Consider the following 16,622-nt stretch of genomic DNA (forward strand, 5'->3'; position numbering starts at 1 on the left):
TAGTCCTGGTCACATACAGTATGTTGACAATAAATGGTCTACACCAGCGGTGTCGAACTCATTTTTGTCACGGGCCACATCGCAGTTTCCCTCAGTGGGCCGTTATGAATGTGAAACCATGAAAATCCTTCACATCATAGTTACAAATTTATGAGCTAGTTTTATAAGAACAAATCAAGGGTAATGGGTTTTTGAACTATTGCTGTTGTTTGGGCACAGAATATTGCTTGCAATATCTCAATGCTATCATTTATGATATGACGATTTGAAACTTTAGTACAGATTAATTATTTTTTTTAAAATCATGGAAGTCGATTCTCATAATTTTCCTTCGCGGGCCACCTAAAATCATTCGGCGGGCCAGATTTGGCACCCAGGCCTCGAGTTTGACACCTGTGGTGTACACTATTGGAAAGCAAAATTAATTGCGTCTCGTGATGGATTTGCATTTTTCCTCTTTTTTTTGCCATTTAACCCATGATGGATGCACCTATGTCGTAAAAATAAAAAATGAACGCAAACATTTTGGTAGTATTTATAGGAGCAGTCGTGGTGATGGGGAGCACAATTTTTTGCCATCACAGAAGTGCCCAAATGCAGCAAATGTTAAGGGGGGGGGGGGGGGGGGTGCCATGGCTCCAGTATTTATAGACTTCGAGCGGTGGCGTGAGAGATGGTGGGAGTCTTCTGGGAAAAAATATCCTACGAGGCGGCGGAGGGTCTCGTCGATCATGTCGGTAGGTCTCAACCCATTATTGATAGAACTGCAGCTAGATGTGCAGGACAATACACACACACACACACACACACAAAAAAAATCATGTTTCACACGAACATATATAGCAGACGGACGCAGCTGTGGGCCACTTCATAACTTTGCCAAAAATGACCGAGGAGCGTCTGTAAGTTATTTTTGAGACAATGCTAGATGTGGAGTGTACATATGACATGTTTCATGAGTGAGCTAAATGGTGTGTATATATATATATATATATATATATATATATATATATATTTTTTTTTTTTTTTTGCCTAAAACAGTTAGATTGTAGCGTGCTAATGCTAATCGCGATTGCTAACCATTTAGCAGTTTGCCTTCTCAAATTCTGTACACCACGCACTCAATACAAATATGCAGTTAAACGATCGGAGTCCATTACTCACTGGTTCAAGGTCTTCAACCATAAGACCAAAACCACTTGTCTTGGGCAACTGGATCTACATATGGATCTGGTGAGTAAGACGTCGAGATTTACACAGAAGAGTTTGAAAGCGTAGAAAAGACTGGACGCATACAAATACTTCGTTGCAGGATCTGTTCTCAGTCAGGAATAAATCCCACATCGTGATGGACCCACTCATATTGTTTTTTTCAATACAAATACCAATATTTAAATAAATGACACCTGGTTTTACACAAACTCGCATTTATGAACTATGATTGGGGAAAAAAAATTTAGGACAGGAAGTCGTTTCCTCCGTACACGGAAGTGGATTGCGGCTACATGTTAACCTCCGTGAACCCCTCTACGACAGACTGTTTGTTTTTTTTTTTTAATACACATTGTTCTCAAATGAGTCAACTTTTGCATTGTAAATACTTCTTGGTTGTTTGAGATTGAAAAGAATGATTCCTAACTGAAATGAAATGATTGGTACACAGGTGTGTGTATTTCGTTGGGCACCATCCAAGACGTTTAATTGCCAAAATCCATCAATCTTTTCTAGTCTTTTCAACTGGTATTCCATAGAATGATCTCTTTGTAGAAGTCTCTCGTCTATTTGAAAAATCTGCTCCGGATCAACGGCTCCTGCACTGCAGAACTGCTAGGTTTGACCGGCAGTATGGCGCCGTGCAAACTGTGAGGTCACGAATACGCGCTCTATTCAATGACCAATAATCAATAGGAGAATCGATTCTTAAAATATGAATTCGTGACAGCCTGAGACCTAACTGTGATGTCACAATTTGGCAAAGTGACATAATGCATCCACTCATGCGAGGTAGCTAGACTGGGTGAAGATCCTAATTCAAGCTGAGCCGTCGAGTTGGATTGAGTTTGTTGGCTAGCTTTTTGGTTTTAGCATCAGATAAAGGTTCGAGTGTATTTCTGTTTACTGTCCACTGCGTGTGCCCCATACACAGATTCCCTAAACAAGTGATTCCCGCGGTGCCCCTGAGAGATCACTCAATGTTATGCATTTGATGTTATGACAGATTACAGCCTCTGAACGTTTTCCGTACTTGGTCTCGCTGTGCATTAATCAGAGTTTATAAGTCCTGTTCACATTGTACGTATATGACAGACTGCAAGATAGCAGCATGAGGGCAGGAAGACGCTCCATACAGAGTAGTTGCGCCCCGCAACGTGTCACCGATTGATTCCTATGGGAATAAAAACAAAAGATGTAAGTAAAACATTTAGCTATTTGTCAGTTGCGAGGGTTGATTACTTTTTACTGCTCGAATATTTCTTACACATGAGATATGAAATAAAGCAGCAGACGACTCGACACGTCACGTAAATAGAAGACCAAAATCATTTAAAAATATCCAAACAGGCTCTAACACATTCAAGCACCTTCATGCTTAAGGAACCATGTTTGGGTTTTAAATAATACATGAAGGCTTGTTTACATGGTCGAGGTACACAGTAGATAATATTTTTTTTTAATATTGTAAAAAAAAAAAAAATCATATTTTAATGCTACTGTATAGAAGTTTAAAAAATATTTTATCATGGAAGCAAATTTATGAGATTTTTTTTCCCTGGATAGTTTAACATTTAATTTGTTGATTCACAACACAGGCCTAAACATATCATTTTTATGTCAGTTTGCACACATTCATGTCAATTATGTGAGCAATTGCAAGGTCATAAGTAATTCCGCCTTGACCCTCCTGTTATGTTTGTTTCTATAGTACACCAGCAATGTTCATGTGGAAATATTATTGTGCTGGGAACAATTTGCCATAAAAATAGCTGTCTTTTTTATATTAGAGGAACACATTCACAAAAACATTTTGACATTTTTCATTCAGACACTAGAAGTTTTTTTTTTTTTTTTTACCATAATGAAATCAAATTGGAAATAAAACACATGTCCATGTTTGCATGTTGAATGCATTGGAATATCATGGAAATGAGTATGACATGAGAATAACCCCTTCAGACATTTCTGCCCCCCTCCGTCATTGCTATTTCAATACATTTAACTCACTCACAATTTACTGAGATGACATACCCAAATAAACTGTGTGACACAGGCCTGCAGATAAGCATTGATGTGATTTATTATCTGGGAAAAATGCAATAGGGACGAGCCTCAGACGGTTACACTACACATTTGAGAACAATAAATCACATCTGTAGTCATCTCCAAGCTTCTGTTGAACACTGTATTTAGGTGGGGCATTTAAATAAATTTGAATAAACACATTCCAATTTAATCAGTTGCAGTAAACAGTTGGGTTCCTATTGTTGCATAATGTTCACACCGGTGAATTAGTTAATAGACCATGTTTAAAAAAAAAAAAAAAGCCTTAAAGTAACAGAACAAGACAAATGCACATTTCCGCCTGAATGTATTTAATCGGAATGGGCTGGTGTCCCTAATATTGTGGTCAGGAATAGGTCAAGGGGGCAGGTTTTTTTTTATCACAGCCTTGATATTTAAAAGACCACAGGCAGCTAGGCAAAGATAAGCTCAGCATCAGGATTGACGGATGACGTAAAGACGGCGCCATGAGTGAGTGAAAGGCCTTTGAGATCATGGGGCGGTGGGGGGAGGCAGTGGAGGAGTGGAAATGATTCAAAAATCTCCCATCAGTAAAGAAAGATAATTGTATTATTAAAAGAATTTGTGCAAGTTGGCTTTCTTTGGTCAGGTCAGGATGCTTCCATCAAGTGTGAAAATCAACAACGAGGAAAATCATTTTGTGAGCAGCCAAAAAATGTATCTAGGAGCAAGCTCATGGTTGGAATTTTGACATACTGTGATGCAACAACCAAAACGCAATGTTCCCCCCTCTCCTGGGTGAATATCCAGAGCTGCTAAAAATGACTAATACAGGCAGTCCTTGGTTTACGACTGAGATCTGTTCCTACAGCAGGGACTTAACTCGAATTTCGACTTAAGTTGGATTCCACCATTAAAGTCAGAATTTACATCAAAATAATAAAACAAATACATTGAAATAAACAAGATGATGTTTCTTAGCATTACTGCTGAGAGGTGGATGGAGAAGAAGAAGGAAAGAAGGGGAGGCTGCGCTTAGCTATTGCGAAGGAACCTGGGCCTCAATCCTCTCCATCTCGACAAGTATCAAAGAACCTTGTTTTTTTGATCATTGTATCCGACATAGGAACGGAACCCTTCACATGCGCAAAAAAAAAAAACGGGCTTTGTCTTTAATAATTGTCACCACGGTCGACCGTCTGAAGCCTTGGTGGTGTTGATGTCTCTCCGTTCTCCAATCTTTTTATGATCTTGAGCTTTGTTTCCATGGTCATGGATTTTCTTATGGCTGAAGAAGCATTGCTAATAGACACAGCTTTCTTCTTTGGGGCGATAATGTCGAAAAAGGAGGGCGAAAAATGCAAAGATACTCCCGGCGCGCAGACAAGCAACAGCCAGACAGATTGGCAGACGGGGACGGGCGTTGTAAAGTCGAAACGTCTTGGGTCGAGACCGTCTTTACCCGACGACTCCCTGTCATGCTTCTTTATTTTAGGATCCTCACAATGATAATACAAAAAAAATATCAAACACATGCATAACATTATGTTTTTTGTAGCAGTGTGTGTGTGGCAATATTGCGATGTATGGTTTCTCTTATATTACACGATCAAACATCAAATATTGACATTTGTGCCTCTCCAATGTCCAAGTAGTACCCTTACCATTCTTATCTAATAACATTTAGTATATATTTATAAACTTGGATTATATTAGTCCAGAATATTTGCAGTTTGCAGATAAAATATTAAACTGTTTGGGAATAGCTCCAGCACTCCTGGGACCCTTGTGAGGATAAGCAGCTCAGATAATGGATGGATTGATGTTCAGCGACCATCGTTGTGTGACAGGCTCACTGTTTAAGTGATCACAAACATTTTTAGAGAGGGGATGAATTATGATTTTTCAGTATTTGTGGCAGGACTCGGTCCTCATTGGATTTCAAAGGTACATTTAGAATAAGCAGAACTTTTTCACAGGTTTACATCAATGTTTTTTTAGCTTCGGTCCCCTCATAGATCCCCCATCCGTATAGTTATAATTTGAGCGCCTGGTTTTCTGCTCATTTTGATAAATGTCTGTGAAATGTTCTTTCTCCCCCATGAACACCTGCAACTAGATTAGCGGCTGACATTAAGTTGTTTTGCTGCAGCGGGCCGCCAGGCTTTGCTCCTGCTTCATAACTCTGGATTTTTTTTTTTTTTTTTTTTTTAAATACGACACCATATGCATTTTTATGCATTATAGGGAACCGGCTTTGGCTCACAGTGAAATACGCCCAGTAAAGGGGGAAATAACACTGCAGGCTAATCCATTTTAGTCTCCCCCTGCCTGGATGCTATGACAAAGGTGCTGTATTCCCATTAGCATCCATGTATGATTATCATAAATATGTATTACGGCATCCCTCCATCAACCAAAAATAGAATGAACTGTGGCAGTTGCAAAAAAACAAACAACGTTCAGCCTCGCCAACAGCCGAATGTGTGCAACAACGGACCAACCCACCCTCTGTCCGAGCCCGTGTAGGCCATTTGTTTTGTCACGTTGTTTTATTTGAGTGCCGCAGAGCTCATCAATTCATTGGCCACAAGGAGGCGTTACCATTTCTCGCTGAGGGTCGAGCCTCTGCATTTCAGCGGCTTAATTAAAATGGCTGTAATGCTATCAGGATGGATGTTGGCAGTTGATGGCTATATAAATGCTCTTCATTCCAAAAAAAAAAAAAAGTATGCTTTTACACTCCGAGGATGTAACTTCACTTGTAATAAAGTGGTTACAAATGGCACGAAAAACAAGATTGTTTTTCTCCTCGTCTGTCTCAATTGGAACTAATGTTATTTGATTTACCAAAAGCACTAAATCATTCTTCGATGAGTACCTATATCTGGACCTGACCAGATTTTAATTGGATCTCCCTCCCTCCTGTGTCACCCCGCTTGAGAGAAGGTATAAACAACTTAACTAAAACAGGGTGCACATGAATTATCAGAGAGATTTTGAGCTCTATTCAAAGTGAGCAAAAGCCTGATCGTCAGCTGTCTGCAAAAAAAATTCTTCCCGAGTGATGATTTTGTGGCGTATGTTGAGAGTGAGAGTCAGGCCCGGGAGATTACAACGGTTAAACTTGTTCAATATTAACGCAAACCCTTATGACTGTGATTATGTGATCATGACTTATCAACAAAGAGTTGGGCTGAGACATGGACCTCGCTTTTGTGACATAACCAAAAGAAAAGCGATCCGTTGCTGGACACAACTAGAGAGGCAACTCGCTGCATTGCGTGTTTGTCTCTTTAGTCATTCAGAGTCACTCACATTTGACGAACGCGACGGCGCTGTGCACGCAAATCTGCACAGTTGATGTGCAGTTGTGTTAAATTTGTCACAAGTAGAAAAAATTGATATTGAAATTCGTCGCTTATTTTGTGTAGTCTTGAGCTTTAATTTCCGTGTTTATTTCATAAATGTTGTTAACAAATCAAGCCAGCTCTTAAACAATCAGTATTCGCTTGGAAACAGGAAATGCAAGTTAACCATTCTGAGCATGTACGGAAGTGATGTCAAAAGCGCGTGTTCAGAGCTGCTTCACGTACTGCGAGCGCATTTATGTTGAAAGTCATCAACATAATGAGCCATGCCAAAGGAAATTCAGTTACACCAGGGTTGCTCATTTCGTCGATCGCGAGGCAGCGTGACGGCGTGCCGGCGTGCCCAAAAAAAAATAGACGTTAGACTATCATCCACCTTGTCGCTTGCACGTCACGTGCACATACATAAAGGCGTGTTCTAGCAAGCCAGCCTCCTATTTACGACAATCGCAATGATGCGTGCACCCCCCCCCCCTCGCCAACAATACATCACGATTGCCGACAGGAATGTTTGTTACATTGTATCGCTAGCTTGTTGCCGCTAACGCTGATGATCTTGAACTAAACTTTCAGCATTTTCAAAACATTTTAAAGACTGTTCGTGTTATTCCTTGACAGGCAGGTGCATTTAAGTTTTCTTCAGGTAAAGTTTGTCAGATTAATAATTTTTATTGGTGAAAAGTTTTAAATAATGTTTTATATCATGGTGTACAAATATCAGTTGAAATTTGAAGTTTTAAATTTCCATTTTCTATTTTAGTGATGTATTTGTTATTTTTAATTTACAGTCATATTAATCCAGGAAGTTATTTTAAGGTCTTGAGATTTCATTGCATGCTAATTCTGCATCAATGTGCGCATCGCTCTTGCTTCTGCCGTTTACTCGCCCGAGGCCAAGTGTGTGCACATTAGTTTTAGTCCGGTCCGGGGCAGCAGGGGTTAAACTAAAACAAGGTAAAGGAAGCTTTGCTAAATCGGGAATTTATTTATGCGTTCATATACGAGAGAAAGGAATTCATTTATTTAAGAAAAATAGTAAGAAATGATCAATAAAAGCTGAGAAAAAGGAACTTTTCCTTCAGGAAGGAAAATAAAAAAAAGGCAGCGGCTCATTCCGCCCTTTGAAGTCGATTTGTGAACCTGCTCGGGCGGGCGTGTTGTCAAGAGCGGCGGAGGACCTGATGACCTTGCTACCAGTTGAGCTTAATTAGGATACGCTCACAACAGACTGAAAAGCATTACATCTAAAAGAGATTACCGCTTTTTTGCATGACTCATGTTTTTGTCCTATTAACCACCCCCCCGGCCCCCCAAAGCCAGTGAAAAAATGAATGGAAAGGTTTTGTGCGACTTGGAAATTTGGGATCTATCTATCTATCTATCTATCTATCTATCTATCTATCTATCTATCTATCTATCTATCTATCTATCTATCTATCTATCTATCTATCTATCTATCTATCTATCTATCTATCTATCTATCTATCTATCTATCTATCTATCTATCTATCTATCTATCTATCTATCTATCTATCTATCTATCTATCTATCTATCTATCTATCTGACGTTATTTTCTGTTTTTAGTTTTGCTGGCTCAGCCCTTGGGCAAAACGAGGCATTACAAAAGAGAGAGGGGGAAAAAAGAAAAAGGGAAAAATCCCATGGCCAGCGTTTGGTGACTAGAACTTTTTCATTTCATTTTCATTTTCATTATCTGTCAGCTGAAAGTATAAATGCCAGAAGGATTAGAGAAACCAGAAATTACATGGGCTCTCGGCTTTCCCCCGGCTGGTCGGGGCGCTTATCCTCGTCTCGGTTCATCTGTCCTCCATCCTCCATCCTCCATCCTCCCCCTCCTCGCGTCCCCTACCTGCCTTCCATGTGTCCCGTTTACCGTACTTGCCATCTTTGGCCCATCACGCCATGTTTCCCCTTTCTCATCCCTCCTCCCTCGCAGTTTCTCCCCCCCTATAGAGCCACATTGTCGCCTCTTCTAATGTCCCGCTCTCGCCGTCCCGCCAGCTCAGCCCCGGTTCCACGCGACTGGCGCCTTGCCGGTCTTCAGTGACGAGGGGGAAACGTCTCCAGAAGGGAGTGCTTAATCCCTTCAGATCTATTACAGATAGCAGCGCTGGCCCAGGCGACAGAGATTAGGAGGGGGAAGATACCGGCAACATTGATTGTCTCTCTCCTCCCGGGGGCCCCTCGCCAGTTTGCTCCTGTAATGACATTCAACTAGTGGACCGCGTTTCTGAATGCAGGTGTGTGGTTGAATGGAAAAAGCCCTTAATCACATCCCTAAGGCTACACCCAGGTGCAGCTGTCAGACGAGTGGTTTTACTTGTAGTACTTTGATTATTATTACCCGCATCATTTATGTGAAAATGCACACAATTGCTAGAAATATATGTATACGGTGTTTGTTGTCTACTCGAAAAGAACAATCTAGTAGCCATCCATCTGTCTATAGTATCTCTTCCACAAAGAAATCAGAACCACCTCTTTTGTCTCCTGGGTCTAGTTAAACAGTACCAACTACAAAAGGTTGCCAACGACAGGCTGCAGCTACGAGGCCTCCGCTAATCACTATTGATCCTGTAATTCCGCCCATTTGAAGCTCTTTACCGCGGTGGGCGTTATCAATGAATAAAGTCCACGGCTCGGGTTCACGCTGCACTCGCGGAGGCGAGCGGTGTCTCAGGGGAGGCGACGGAGACCGCCGTCTCGCTTTTAGTATTCCGTCGCCACCGCAGGAAAGTCTGTCGCGGCAGCCGACTAGCGCAAATGAAGAATGGCTCATTGAAACCTCTCCCACCGTCATCCACTTTAGTTTATTTATATATATATATATATATATATATATTTTTTTTACTGAGGTTCCAAAACGTAATAGTGGTGGTTGACAGTGTTGTTTTATGCAAAGAAGTTTTTTTTTTTTTTAATAGAAATTCATGAAGGTAACGTGTAACTTTAAAACTGGAGAGGACTTGAAGAAAGAAAGAAAATGTAGATTCTTTGCCAGTCTATTTATCTGTCTGTCTGTGTGTATTTTCTAAATTGCTGAAAAAATAATTCAAATAAAAATGTCAAATCTTGTTACATTTTCTCTCCACCACCATTACATTTTTCAATAAAATCCTTCCTTCTGAAGCTAAACGCTCAGGCATCAACAATGGACCTTTCCGACTGGCGATTTTAAACTCCGCCCCTTTAGCTACAGTTGCCATGTCCCACAAGCTTCCAAAATGGCGACTGAACAGTACAGGTTTGAAGTCGATTTTCTGTTGTGTAGTCCAGATAATATTGCAGTATGTTTTTTGCCAAATGCGTCAGACTTGTCCAAGAGAGTTCTACAGAGAGGTCTCAACTATTTCACGCAAGGATATATACACGGAATTAAGATTTTGGATGGAGCAGGACGCGCAACGTCAGAGTTACAGCGAAATGTTGGCGATCGATGCAAAAAAGTTTGACGGCTCACAAACGTATATAAACACAGATAACATATATACAAACATTGATTTATCCAACAGGATAAAATAGTGGAATTGTACTGCACATGTAAAGCAGGGTGAGTACTTGTTACTTGAAAAAATTATGAGGAATATGATTGTAGTCTTTATGAGTGAGTTAGGTTCAATTTTCTACAAGTGCATTTGACAATGGTGAGTAACTCGGTCAGTACCAGATGAAAAAGTTTGACTTGCCTCGTAATCGAACCCAGCGCTCTGTCTTAAAAGTCCGATGTGATAGAAATAGGCAAATAGACATTTGTCTTGCATGACATTGCGCATTTACGTATCACTAACCCGACTCTTCGGCGTAAAACATTACACACTTCATTCAGCGTGTCAGTGATCCACTAACAAAGTGAAAGTTGTTCTCCTGCAATGTTTAAAGCACTGATAATAATTCAAACTCAGAGAAGATACTTCTACCTCACTTACCTTCCAACATACAGCCTTGTTTATTGATATTGTTCACATTTAGTTGTACGTGCGGTCTTCCGCAAGCCTCAATCCATCGTAGACACTTCGTCAACTGTGTTTTAGGCTTTGGAAAATGTATCAAGCAGGCCCCTTGTAACCTAGCAGGATATCGTTCATCAGAATTGCATGTTCACCAAGCGCATCTGAGGACCACTTTCTTTGTAACATTAACTTTTCCAAGCGCACGCTACTGACAACCAGTATTGCTTGTGGGACAACATGGCGGCAGGGACGTGTTAAGACAACGCGGCTATCTGATTGGCTATTATTGTACGAGTGATTGACAAGTCGGAAAGGTCCATTAATTACTCAAAATGGTGGGCTAGGCAGTGCAAGGAAGCAACAGGAAGTGGGGAAGGTGATTAAGGTGACATATGCCACCGGCATGGAAGTGCAGTGAGTGAAAAATAATTAAATAGATGTTTGGTCAGGTCTTTTTCATGATACTGCTATTTCAAAAGTTAAGTGAAACACGTTTTCTATTTTGTTTACCATTATTCCTTGCTTGAAAAAATATAAAATGACAAACAGGCGATGTAGTTAAAAAATGAGAACCATACTGTGCATATAAATGTCCTGACACCCATCAGCTCCTTAAGTTTCTTTGGTCTAATTTGTAGATACGGTGCCAGCACAACTTCAACTCACCTCCTCGACAATAATTACGCGCCACCGTGACAGGCGTGAACTCGGCAATCAGCCTCTAATTTACGACTGCCTGAGAGATGACGCGTTACTGCTGATTGTAGGTTTAATTATTCGCCGCTCTTTGCATCACATAATTGAGGAGCCCGACGTACCCGAGACACATCGGCGCCTTGTTTAATGAGATATTAAAGAGCGACGGAGGGATGTGAGTAATACAGCATGAAATAGCGCATCGCTGATTGTTGGTAATGTACTGTACTGTTGAGTTGATGTTGGTTGGCTGCAGGAGTTGGAAAGTGAGGAAGAGGAGGAAACAAGCAACTGTGGGGAAACATCAAAAAGTCAATGCAAATCTAGGGACTATTGGAACATACCTTGGTCTTTCATGGATCTGTGTCTATTTTAGTTTCAGCAAACAGTTTTAACGGGTGGACCACTGTCATCCAAGTGGTTCTGCTGCGATTTAAAATTTCTTTTGTGCGTTTTGTTCAAAAGTCAAAATTGTAGTCAAGGGGGGGGGGGTAGAGATATTCATGCCGCCTAAAATGCTCACACTTAGACACATTTTACACTGTTTGTAATTATGAGTCTACCCCTTTAAGAGCACAGGGGGGCGGTGTTAGAATTCGGAGTAGTATATGAAAGTAATGTGAACAATTTCCATTTAAGATTTCTCCCATTCTGGTGAGGTCACACCTGTTTCCTCTGGTTTGTGAAAGTTATTTTATGGATCTGTCCCCGACCACTTGGAACACCAGCTTCCTTGACAGATTGGATTTTCATTGCAAAATTTTTAGCCACTACACTTTACAGTTCTTTTGTTTTGGTTTTTCCAATGTAAAGCTTGGTCCTTGTTATCATCCTCACATTTAATTACATGTGGAGTTGTGGTGTGGCTGATGCTTGGTGAGCACAATTGCGGCCTGTATGACACTACCCTCGGTAATGGCGTGTGGGCCGTGAGACCTTTTAAAAGCAACTCGTGCTAAATTGTCCACTCAGTTTTGCCTTTTGTCTCTGGATTTATGAAGCACTTTGGAGCTGCTTTGCAATTCTGAGGGCAGTGGCCTTTCGTGGGATGGAGTTTTACAGGAGATGCTGTTTTGTTGATGCAGAATTAGGACATGATCCAGTTAAAGGATAAAGCAGCATGTGGTGTATAAAGGTTCATGTTTTACTGAGTTAATCCTGTTTTAGGAACCGCACTGAAGCAAAGGAATTCAAAATTTTGACCATAGAAAACTGTGATGTAGTGTGCCATCACTACTACTTTTTTTCACCCAAGTCAATTAACTTCTACCCTGTTGCAATTCCTGATAAGTTTTAAAAATTAGCTATTGAAGCCAGGTTCTCTTAATTGCATGAAATTTGATAAGAATGTCTATCATGAGCCGACCTCCAAAAAAAAACCCTATGACTGAAAAGACACAGGAAGGCTGCTTTTTTTGTTGTTGGAAGTTGCCCCCATATTTTTAGCAAAGCTTCTCTAGCCCAATGTACAGAAACAGACAACAGTTTAAGAGCTTAAGAGCGCTAGGCCGCCTATGCACGAGACACCTTGTCAGTCATGCCTTCTGCCACTAATATTTTTTTTTTACTCTGGTGCAACGGTTTCTTAAAAAAATGAAAACAGAGGTCAAAATTGGGGGAAAGATCTTTTAATCAATCGACTACTTTAAGACAATTTTTTTTTTTGAAAATTAGCAAATTATATTTAGCCTCCATAGGGTCATGTACCTACCAATTGTTGCTATCTGGAAGAATACTAGGACAATATTTATTATCTTGTCCTTTCCTTCACTTTAAAATGTTTTATACACCCCCTTTGATTTAAGATGTAATTTACGGTGGCTTAGACAGGTCAAACAAATACGAGTATTTACTGTAATTTCCGGACTATAATCCGCGACTTTTGTCACATGCTTTCAACTCTGCAGCTTATGCAATGATGCGACTAATTTTTTTTTTTTCTGACGGCCACTAGTGGCGCTCGAGCAGAAAAGGTAAGAGTGAGACAGGCGGAATATATGTGTCGAGGAAGACGCAAGTTTAATGTAACTTCGCACTTTGTGCATGAATAAAATTAGCATGAACAGACCCTCATCATGGAAAATGCAAGAAGAAATTGATTTGACGCAGCCAATCGAGCTAAAGAAGGAAACAGAGCTATTGCATGTAAACTTGGCATCAATGATTTGATGGTGAGACGCTGGAAACTGCAGGGGGAAGAACTGGGGCAATGTAAAAAGACGAAAAAAGCTTTCAGTTGTAATGAAAGCAAGTAGCCTGAACCGTGTTGCTCCTGTGTTACTGCCGCGTCTCAGTGACTTTTACTGGTATGTTTTTTTTACCCAGCGCTGTTAGTACTGTGTTACTCCCGTATTGCTGCTGTGTTACTGCCCCGTCATAGGCACTGTTTGGAAAGAAAAGCTATGGTATATTATTAAAACCTTGAAAACTCTTTCCGTGTACCGTCTTTCTTTGTAAATATCTCGTTTCAATGTGGGCACATGTGGCTTATAGACAGGTGCGTCTTTTGAATGTACAAAATGTTTTTTCCTTTAAAAATGTACTGGGTGAGGTTTATAATCAGGTGCGGCTTATAGTCCAGAAATTACGGTATGCCGCGACATTACTCTACAACATTACCTGACATTAAATGCACCGGATCTTTAATCTGTCCAGGTTTCTGGGGGCTCATATTAAAGACGGACCAATGGGCATCCCTTTCTATATATTTAAAGATTAAGTTGAGGGGGGAAATAAAAGTAACTTGTGACAGGCAATTGCACAATTTTTAATGAACAAAGTCTGAGAAGTATGTGAAAGTAAGCTATTTCAGAAAGTAAGCACTTTTGGATTGCCCTAAATCATTAATAATCCAACTTTGTTCATTAAAACTTGGACAATGTTTCCAATTTAGTCACTTGGTCCGTCTGCACTATGAGTTCCCCAGTATCCCGGATAAATTATAGAGTCGGAGGGAGGGAGGGGAAGCTCACCTCCGGTGTACCTAATCTTGCTGTGTTGTAAATTAATGTCGCTACGTTGTGTTTTCATGTAATTATGCTGTAGTGTTTGCGTTTCAGTTGTGTGTTAATGTCCATCCATTGTGTTTTTAATGTTTTGTGTTGTGGTGCTTGCATTTGTTGTTGTGGCATTCATTTTAACCTGTCTGGGCCACCGCGGTAAACAAATGTATTTCACCCACTCCGCAAGCAGCGTCCCTACTATCTTTAGCCAAAAAACAATTAATTGCAAAGACACTTTAAGGGAAAGCAGTCAAATTGGATTAATAGACCTTTGTTATGCAAAGCAGGCGCTGCATACCAGGAAATCGACGCTAAAGAGATTGACGAGCGATTGCACACACAAGTGTTTCACTGTTTTGAGGTGTTTTTTTTTTTTTTTGTATGAATTTACTTTTTCTGCAGTCAACAACGATGTGGTGGTGTATTCTGATACGTCAACATTCACCGCCATCACTTACTTCCCATTTGCACAGAATCAGGCCTCACTAATGCGTCCACTACATTGCCTCCGGGCTCCCATACATCAACCCTTGACCCATGAGTGAGGTTCGGAAAGGAAGTTCCATTCATTATTGACCCCTTCAAGGGGTTGGGCTGCAGTGAATTCTTATACAGCTGGTTTTGTTTTTTTTTTCTTTTTGGCTAATGTGCGGGTTGCAACGCCACAAGGAATGTCAATATTTTACCTCTGAGATTTGCAAATATAAATAAACGAGAGCTGTGACTTGGAATGGCAGCCTATTTGCATTTTACGACGCCAATATATGAACACTGGCCACTTTTCAAGGTAAAGTGGGACATTGTTATTATCGAGATAAATCCACTGCACTGGCCGTCAACGCAGAATAATCCTGCAGTGTAGAAATCAAAGGATGTTTTCGTGTTTTACTGCACTTCCACGCTTCAACAATGTCGTATTTTGGATAAATGTGTTCACTGCATGGCAAGAAGAAATTTCCCAAGCACGGTGTTATTGAGCACATCTCAGTCCTACATTTCCGCCTTTGGTCCCGTTGGCAACACTCGGAAAACATCGGAAGAACGTGTCCAGTTTTTTTTGTCTTGGAGGACTGTATTCTTGATCAGTGATGGAAAACAATCTTGTGCGTGTACTGTTGAGATTGTCAGTGCAGACCACACTATTCACTATTCCTTTTTGTGTTTGCATAAAATGCAAGCAGAGTTCTCATAAGTTCTCATTTCTTTAGGTGCTCAAGAATCACTTCCGCTGGCACCGCAGACATCTTCCTTCCTTGTTCTCGGGTAATGGAGGAAAGATCTTTCTCCATCCACAGAACTTTCTGATGTTCTTTTAGATATACTTCACCCCCAACAAAGCTTTTACCATTAGTTTTAGCATTTGTAGCTGTTTTCACACTTTATGACAGACAATTTAGACCAATCTAGAGCCTTCGCAATGTGCTGACGCAGTACAGTAAATTATTGACCAAAGAAATTTTATGCTTCAACAAAACAGCCCCCGTTGATACGAACAGCTTTTGCTAGAAATGCTACGGAGCATGAAGCTGTGACCCAGAGTAGTTGTAGCACAACATTTGCCCGAAAGTGGTTTCTATAATTGAAGTGGCCCCGCATGTATCCATTTTTCAGGAAGAATCAGCCCATTAGGGGCTGACACCAATTTACGTTGTCAGAGGTGCCGTCGTGTGTTATACACTGACGTGTACGAGACATCAGGTGCCTGGCCACTGACAACTATAAAACCCCAAATCCATCCATCATTGTTTATCTATCCTGGAACTTGGTGGGGGCGAATCCCAGTTGTCTTTCAAAACTTACGGTACTAAAAAAATATACTTTTAGTATTATTTAAACATTCACTAGGGTCTTAGCAACAATAGGAAAAAAGATGAGAGTTTCTCAAACGCAAAGTTCAATAATAATGACGCAAAGTTAAATATTTTCAACTAATGAAAGCATTAATCGCTGTAATTAATGTATTCTTGTTGGTCAGAAAAGACAGACATCACAAAAAGTAGTGCTGCCTCTAGTTCTGATGCATTCCGGGTGTCCCTAAAATATTAACACACTGATTGGCCATTGCTCATATATGTTTTGATGTGGGTGTTTATTGAGATTCAAGCAAGTCTGTGTTAGATTAAAGAAAATAACTTTATAATATAATTGAATGGCATAAAAAGAAAAAAAAATCTTCTTCTCCACCTAGTTTCCTCATTCCTGTGATTTTGCAAATGTTCAAATGGGTTTCCACCATTTTCCAAATGCTGCTCCTAAGGCAGATAACTGTATTCAACAACTTTGTAGAATCAGTCACTCACATTTGAAAAATGTACGGGTGTGGTCAGTCATGCCCGCGGAT

General features: G+C 40.4%; 1 protein-coding gene across 1 annotated transcript in view; it reads left to right on the forward strand.

Annotated features, from left to right (window-relative positions):
- Window positions 1-880: 880 nt before the first annotated feature.
- Window positions 881-16,622, forward strand: part of LOC133507228 (cadherin-22) — a 266,013-nt gene continuing 250,271 nt past the window's right edge. The window contains exons 1-4 of the mRNA XM_061832064.1: window positions 881-902; window positions 2,308-2,409; window positions 8,197-8,287; window positions 15,490-15,544. The gene's annotated coding sequence lies outside the window, so the exon portion shown is untranslated. The remainder of the gene's footprint in view (window positions 903-2,307; window positions 2,410-8,196; window positions 8,288-15,489; window positions 15,545-16,622) is intronic.

Source organism: Syngnathoides biaculeatus, chromosome 10, assembly GCF_019802595.1.
Source record: "Syngnathoides biaculeatus isolate LvHL_M chromosome 10, ASM1980259v1, whole genome shotgun sequence".
Taxonomy (NCBI): domain Eukaryota; kingdom Metazoa; phylum Chordata; class Actinopteri; order Syngnathiformes; family Syngnathidae; genus Syngnathoides; species Syngnathoides biaculeatus.